Here is an 8,323-nt window from a genome sequence, read left to right on the forward strand (position 1 = left end):
GTGATACAGTGTACAAAGGAAGCCAATTCTTTCTTGGCTTGAAAATTATTGATAAATAATTGACCGGTTTGATTCTTAGGAAGTTGTGCATGCTACAAAATGCTGTTTGTAAGCTTAATTTTAACAAATAATTGGAATGTCATGGGTTTAATGATGTCTCTCCACTTGGCTATCTGACAGTAACTATGTAATGTAAAAGAGCCGTTAAAAATGGCTTTGCAAAATTAACTCCTATTGCTCATTGAGTGTATTTTGAGTCATATCTGCCTTGTTTACTGACAAAGTAATGTTTCTATTCCTGGTATCACTGAAAAAACAATATGATTACTGCGGAGTGAATTGAAGTTTATCCTAGAAGATAATCTTAAAATAGTCAGTTGTATTCCAAGGCCTGAAACTGTTAGCCTTAGCGATAGGTTAAAAAGACCCAGCCCCTAAGTCCGACTTGTAAATTTAATGATTTATTTATCATGTTTTTGAGTGAAAGTAAATGCCAAGTCCAAGTGAAAGTAACTTCTGTAGTTACAATCTAAGAGTAGGCATGGGAGATCTGAGGCATGACTGCTTCCTTGGCTTTGGGTAAATTTCTTGTTTGCAGCTTGCCCATCTGTAAAATGGGGTTAATTACCACTTTTGCTGTATTGACTCAGTAAGATTTATGTTAGCTATGTCCATAAACTGCTCTGATATGCTTGTTTCAGAGTTCTGAAATCTGCAGCGTGTGATTTTTGAAGGTACTGCAGTAAAAGCCACACTTTCAGAGAGATTGAGAGTTTACTTCCATCAGCTGTGTATGGGAGGGGAAAGCTACAAACTTTAGAATGTCAGAATGTCAAGGCTCAGGCAGATTGCGTGCAATCCTAATCCAGCCCTGCAGCTTTGACCTTTGAGGAAAGATTCACCTTGAGACAGTTGAAGAAATCTATGTACGTTTGTATAAAAATATTTCTGTGACAGAAGGAATTTGTTTTTCATGGTTATCAAGCCCCGGGTTTCCCCACAGTCTTCCCAGAGCAAGTAAACGAATTCAGCTTCTGACCTGCTCTGAGAATGAACCTGGTATTCTTAGTCTAAAGAGACAGCCTTCCCTCTTGAGGCTAAAACAAAGAGTGTAGTTAGGATAATCTGTGGTGTTTTTCTGCTGAAATCCATCTCAGACCTAATGATACTTTCCTGCTAGGAAAGATAAAATAAGTTCTTGTATGAGATAATTCTCTAGGATCTCTTAGACAACATCTCTGTTCTGTTTAAAATTATGTCTTGGGTACCCGTGAACATGAAATCCCACAGTTTGCTTTTCTGCTGCACACTGTTCCCTCTTAGTCTGGAGTGCAATCACTCTTTCCTTAACTAAGAGGTTAATTTAGTTTTTGGTTCATTCCTTGCTATTCTTTCTCCTGGAGCCTAGCCCAGGTGACTCCACTTCCCCAGGAGCAGAGCAGAGAATTCATTCTCATGAAACCTGAGGCACTGTGAAGTAAAAGCTGTTGACTTTGTCATACCGTGCAAATGTGCATTGCTTTTAGCAAGACAATAAAGGGTAAATGGGGTGATCTCTGCTCCTGTAGAGAGGTCAGGTGGTTACATTACACAATCTTCTAGAGCATCTTGCAGCAAATACATGGGTTATATTAAAAGTTGCAATCATATCATTTTTTAAAAGTAAATTGCTGACCTTATGCAGTGGAATCAGCTTTATTGAATTTCGCCAAAAATGCGTTTATAATCCCCCCACCCCTGCATACACATGATATTCATGTCCTTGCTGCCCATGTGGAAATGTCCCTTTTTATGGTGATAAAATTAAATTTGTCTTTGTCTCTGCCTTGCCTCACCTTTTAAGATTCCATCCTTTAGAGACACCAGTGGATATCCATACCAGAGAATGAAGATGGGCAATATCGCTGCATGGCTGGCTGGCTGATTGTGAGCCAACTACCATGGAACAAATAAATAAGCTTTTCACATTTAGAGGACAAATAAAGCTGAGGACAGGTCTAATACAGGTATTTTTCTAGGAGTGTTGAGGCCTTAGCATAGGTAAGAATTTATTTTGACTTGGAAGTACCTACACTTTGCTTCTGGATTTTTTCTAATTGCTATGCAATATGAAATGTAAAATCCACTAACAGTTACTGTGTTACTTGTAGTACTGTGTTACATGCCCTCCTTCAATAATAACTAACCATAAAACTCTCTGGGCTTTGGCCACCTACAGCCTCCTTCCTGAATTCACTTGAGAAAAAGGTGTTTTGTAGCATGCTCAAGAATTTAACACACCTATATCCCATATTTCTCTGCCACTTTGCATCTTCAAAGTACTCTACAAATATTAGCTGACTAAGCTTGTGACACTTTTTGTGAAATGGCAAGATTATAAGATTAATTTAAGGCACATCTGATTACATTTTTTCTTCTTCATTAGACCTTTACATTCTCGAAACAGTTTGCAAACTCCACATTTTAGTGGGAAACAGAGGAAATACCATCCCCATTTTAGATGGGGACACTGAGGCAGATGTATTAACAGTTAGAGCTGAGATAATTCTGACTGTCAACCATAGATCTATAACTATAACCATACTGTGCCATACTGTCAGTGTGATCTACTGATGTATAGAATTTTCAGTAAAATTACTTAAAGCCTTTTCATGTTTATCCACCATTCCAGACCCCAGCTGCTTTGAGGGTTGGTGGAAGAGGTTAAGCTGGTTTTATTCAATAAAATCAGCGCAAACTGTCTAAGTAAATGAAGGGGCAGATATGCCTCTGCAGTGTCCCTTCTTACAGCATCCCCCAGCCTGTGTTTTTTATGTAGTGTTTAAAAGACTGTTGCTCAGAGGTACAGGGAAGAATATCAGAGTATCATTACTCCCGCTCTTCAAGTAACCAGGAGAATGCAGCTGTTAAACTCACGATATAAAGCACATGTTTAAAAGATGACTCTGTATGTGTTTAAAAAAGAGAGTGAGAGATGATTCAAGGGAACCAAAAAATAGCAGGTTCCATTACTGTAATTAAATGGCAGCATTTAACCTATCAGGCCGTTGCGTGTATGTGAGAGACGAGCAGGGAGCTGCATTTGAAATGATCACTGTCTTCCTTGGGGGATAGAGTAGTTAAATAATTTGTTTGTGAGGTGTGAGTTTAGTGTCGGGTAAAGCAAGTGCTTGTGTGTGTGTGTGTCTCTTAAAGCTGGGATAGCTGAGAACGGTATTTAGCAGCATATGCACTGTCAATAGGAACACAAGCTGCTCTTGCCCATTTGTTTGGTTCTCTGCAGAGTCAGGGCCTCACCTGCTCCCACATATTTCATCGTAAAAGGAGAGCTTTTTCCATGCCAGGCCACCTGAGACAGACAGCAGTAGCAGTAAAAGAAAACCAGGGAGGAAATGGAGAAAGAAAAGAATCAGAGTCAGTTTGGTGAGCTTTATCTCCTGTGGTGACTGTAAAGGCTAAGTTGTTGTATGTGGCCCCTGCACTTGGCACTCAGGAGTCTGGGGGCTGTGGCATCATCCCTGGGGACAGGGGTTGAAGCTGCTGCTCAGGGATCTGCGCCTTAAACAGCACATCAAACAGTTGCTTCCCCTGCAACAGTGTTGTACCTGTGCTTTGCTTGATTCCTGTGCTTTGACACTGTAGGGTGCAAAGCCACGTGGAGAGAGAGGGATCTGCAAGGAGCAGCCTTGGCCCTTCATCATTGACCTTGACTCTGAACAGCTCTTTGGGCAGACCTGTACAGTGATGTTGATCCACTTTTTGGCATCCCAGAGAAGAGACACAGTCTTATGTAGTGCCCAGAAGGGAGTATCTTCCCATTTTTATTCACTCCCTTTTTATTTGTATGGTGATTCCTTTGTTTAGGGAATATTTCCTAGCCCAGGAGCTCCAAGAGTTATACTTTGAACTGCTTCAGCTGCCTCCCCTACTGATCTGACTTGTGTTATATTGCAGGAACATGCCCATAAATGTTTTTTAATATTCACTCCAGTTTCTGTGTAAATTCTGTATAGCCACTCCCATTTTAACTCCTGGGCTGGAATTTTTGTGAGGCTTTAGAAGACAAAAGACAATGTTAAAAATATAAATATTTCTGTATTTCCTTATTGAATATTCAACCCCAGTGACTGGATTTTGAGGGCAGCACTTGGCTGAAAGGAGAAATGCCATGTATTTTAGCACCCAATCAAAGTAATGCATGAATTTGAGTCCTTGATGAGAGTTAGAAATCTGAAACTATTTCCATAGATGATCTACAAAAAAAAAAAAAAAAAAGAGGGATAAATATGTTATTTGAATAAATTATTTGTTGGAAATGCCTTACCTAACTCAAGTGTATATAAGGCATGTATAGATTCTCAAACCTGTCAGTCTTTGCACATGATTGTGCCAGTCTGAAATGTTTTAGAAAAGATACTGTGTAATATTATTTCTCTTTCACAGACGTAGAAACTGAGGCAGATGGAGGTTAAATGGCCTACACAAGGTCAATAGCAAGGCTGGGAATAGAACACAAATGTGTAGAGGCTTTTTATTACACTAATAAGGGAACTCTGGAGGTGTGTTTGGCATGGTAATCGGAACCCCAGAGAACTAGAAGCAGTTAGTATGTTCTGTGCATGTCCCGAGGGAGCAATGATGAAACTCCTTTTCTACCTTACCACTCCAGTTCTCCGCGTGTGGTCACCATAGTTTTTACACCACTTAACCTCATTATTTTTAGTATTGTTAGCATTAGTTGTCCTTTGGGCGTTTAATCCAGGCTCTTTAATTTTCTCCAGAGCCCGAAGAGGCTCTGTGGAAGGCACAAGGGGAGAAAAAAGGCAATAAACAAACCAAAAGATGAAAAATGATCTTTTGAAACTTCTTCTATTTTGTTGACTTGTCCCCTAATGTTTTTTGTCTTTGTTGTTCTTTCATCATGAAGGACCCTGCTTAAATGTCTAATCTTGGTTTCTTAAAAGTTCATTTGCTATTGTTTCTTTCTTCCCCGCCCAAGATTAACACCCTGTGTGATGACATAGATGGTTGTTGTCTAAATGGATGTGATGTAACCAACAAAACTGTGTAGGGTGGGTGGAAAAATATTTATATACTTGTGTTAAAAATTACAAAGTAGCCTTGTCTTTTAAACAGAAAGTATTCCAACACTGTTACTGGCAGCAGCAGCCTTTAATTTTACAGGTGGCTACCTTTCTAGTAGCATTCAGCAAACAATATTTTAATGGCATGTAAAAAATTTCTCAAAAACAGAAGAACGAAGAATGAGGGTGATTTATAATCTGTAATGAATTCTTGCTGACATGTCTTTTTATAATAGTGTTGTAGCATCTCTGTCTTTCTGGGGGAAGTGCAAACCAGATTTACCTGAAACATTTGTACCATAATAATCAAATATGTAGCATTTAGATGTAATTTTCTTAATTCAACTTATCTTCTTAGTGTGGTGACTCCCTGACTCCCAGGTGTCTAACACTGATTCCCCTTTATGGAAATTGGTTTAGAGGAGCCAAGATGCTCTATAACGTTGTGAGAGAATACCTGTCAGAAAAAGGCATGGGTTCATGGCTCCTCACCCAGTGTTGGTTTCTTTACATTTCCATATGTTTTTCCATACATACTTTCATGCATTTTTACATTTTCTTAAAACGTGCAGCTGTAGCTAGCTACGAGTTCTCTGTGCTCCCCATAGCAACTTCCTGACAGAGGGGGTGTCCAGTATGCCCTGTCATACAGTGTGTTCAGTGCTTCATTGTGTGTTCTTCAAACACTCAAACTTCATATATAGACAGTATATGTACTTTGTATGGTTTTTCCTTGTTAAGTCTGTACAAATGGGGTTTTTTTTGTTCCTTTCTAAAGTTTAAAGTAGAAGAGGAAAGAAATAGCATTGAGGCAAGTTGCTCTTTACATTTCAGTTCATCTTAGTCTGCAGAGCCTACTCTGTGACTGGTTTTGTCTAAGGCAGAAAATAGCCAGGTGCCCTTGTTAGTGTGTTTGGGGCAATAGTAATTCCAGAGTAATGCAAGGAAATGGAAATGGTGCATCAGGACTTTCCCATTCTTATGTATAAAACTAAGTAATCCTTCTGATATTTTGAAAAATCTGGTTAAAGAATTTCTTATAATGGCTTGAAATTGTTCTTTTACAGGATTCCTTTCTTTCTTTTGAATGCTGAGTTGGGCAGAAAGAGTGGCAGGTTCTAGAACTGCAAGCCAGCCCAGTCCAGTAATCCCAGATCAGCAATGACTGATCCGGAGTTCCACGTAAGGGCCAGGCTTTGAGATCAGGTCTCATACAGTCTGTCCTCAGCCCCATACCATGGAAAGGCCTGGGGATTCTTTGCTGCTGTAACAAAGAACTTGGAGTTACAAATGTCTGGTTGACTGCAAATCCCCCCGGCCATCTCCTTCTGAATCAGCACTGGAATTCTTGTGACATGCTGGTTCAAGTTGTTGGAAATACAATTTAAAATTGGTGCTCCAAAGGTAGATCAAAACCAAACCTCCTGTATTGCCAGCATTTTACCTTACTCAAATTTAAGACTACCTCTGGCTTTCTCTTTAGAAGCTCCTAAAGATAATATCACAGATCAAAGAGTAGCCAAAGGGTAATCATTTTGTTACTATTGCTCAACAAGCTGCTTAACAAAATATATTTTGTTCACGCAAAATAAATGGATCTGAAGCACAAATATTTTCTGTCACTGCTCTATTAAAATCTGTGGTAAGCTTTATAAGCTATGGTAGTGTGTGGGTTTCTTAAGGGCTGTGTACCAAACTGTCCTGCTTTTGGAAATGAACATGTAGAAGAAATTAATATCCTTTCACCCTTGCAGAATGTTTCATGTTGTAGTTCCCAATTTAATAGGAAATTGCATAGGTCTGGTGTGTACTCTGGGCAAGTTACTTCATTTCTGTGTGCAGGGTTTTTCTTTGCAGGCTGTCTTTCCTTCACACAGACTGTTGCATGCTTTGGGTCTGACTGGCTTCTGTGGTCTGCAGAGTACCTAGCACCATAGCTGCCCAGTGAATGCCTTTTGGGATCTCTCAGGAGTATTATGATACAAATAATGAGGATTGGGAACCATCACTGTGAGACTTGTCTCTCTGCAGGAATAGCAGCAAGAATTTACAGGTCACAGGTTGGATGTGCTTGGAAACTTACTAGTTTAGTGTACCTAATACTTGTTTTCTCAGAATGCCTGGTCGTATTTCTAGGGAGGTTGTCAGTTGTGGTAACGAGTCATGACAGCACCATGGTTCCTGGAGTAGTGTCTCTTCCATCAGCTGGATTTTTTGCTCTCTAAGGAGTTCCTTTAAACAAATGTCAGAGCCCTGGTTATGTACTTTTCCTGATAGACTACTTTGGAACCGGTATCCTGGCATAGTCTTCAAAGCCTTCAAACCCCAAGTAGGGTTGAAATTTTTTTTTTAAATAATTTTAAATATGCAGAGTTTTTTGTTCTTATGTAGTGTTCTCACATCATGAACTGGCTGAATGTATGTCCTGTGTTCCTGTGTGGCAACACTGGCTTCCAGGTCAGTCACACACGTTGTGTCTCCACTTCTAGTCTTGCAGTAGACAAATGGATGTACTCTACCAGTGTCCACTCAAAGGAGGCTTTCCATCAGGTACTGTGCTTATGCTCGTGTCATAATAGAAAGGAAAAGCTGGAGGCAAGAGACATAAAAATAAAAATATCATCACAGATGATGATAAAACAAAATCTCCCTCCATTTTTAGGAGAGATTTTTATTTATGGTACAGGAAGACTTGTTTCTTCTGTCTTTTTTGATGACCATGGTGCTCTGAGAATGATTCTGTCAGACAAGTCTTCAGAAGAAGGTACCCAAGTTTGAATTTATTCTGTGTTTTTGCATATACTTGTTGTGTAGGAATGTAAATGGGCTTTATAACAAAACTTCTGGTTCTGTAATTCAGGTTGGTGAGGACTTTTGGACCTGTCTTGCTTGATTTAGAGTCATGTTGCTATCTCCTTTTTTTTCTCTGTTTTGAACTATTCGTGGAGCAAAAATTATGCCTGTTGAATTGTGCTGTCTGCTGCCTGAAGATTTGTTGTAGATCAATTCAAAAAAGAGGTGTCCAAATCCTGTTGAGGCTGTGATAGCACTCCATCTACTGGGACTTTGGCATTGCAGAATCCCGAGCATGAGTCCTATTTTTGTCCTGCATGTTCTTCCTTGAATTCTCCTCTTGGTGCCTTGACCCCTCAAATGTAAAGCTTAGTATTGGGAGCTTTTACTAAAGGTATTCCTTCCTTCCTTCCTTCCTTCCTTCCTTCCTTCCTTCCTTCCTTCCT

At 39.6% G+C, this 8,323-nt stretch overlaps 1 protein-coding gene across 1 annotated transcript in view; it reads left to right on the forward strand.

The window, feature by feature from the left end:
• PEX14 (peroxisomal biogenesis factor 14) overlaps positions 1-8,323 on the forward strand; it is a 71,038-nt gene that overhangs the window by 39,741 nt on the left and 22,974 nt on the right. The gene's annotated exons all lie outside the window — the stretch shown is intronic.

Source organism: Corvus kubaryi, unplaced genomic scaffold, assembly GCF_017639235.1.
Source record: "Corvus kubaryi isolate FWS band 111438036 unplaced genomic scaffold, C.kubaryi_AGA036_p1.0 37352, whole genome shotgun sequence".
NCBI classification, from domain to species: domain Eukaryota; kingdom Metazoa; phylum Chordata; class Aves; order Passeriformes; family Corvidae; genus Corvus; species Corvus kubaryi.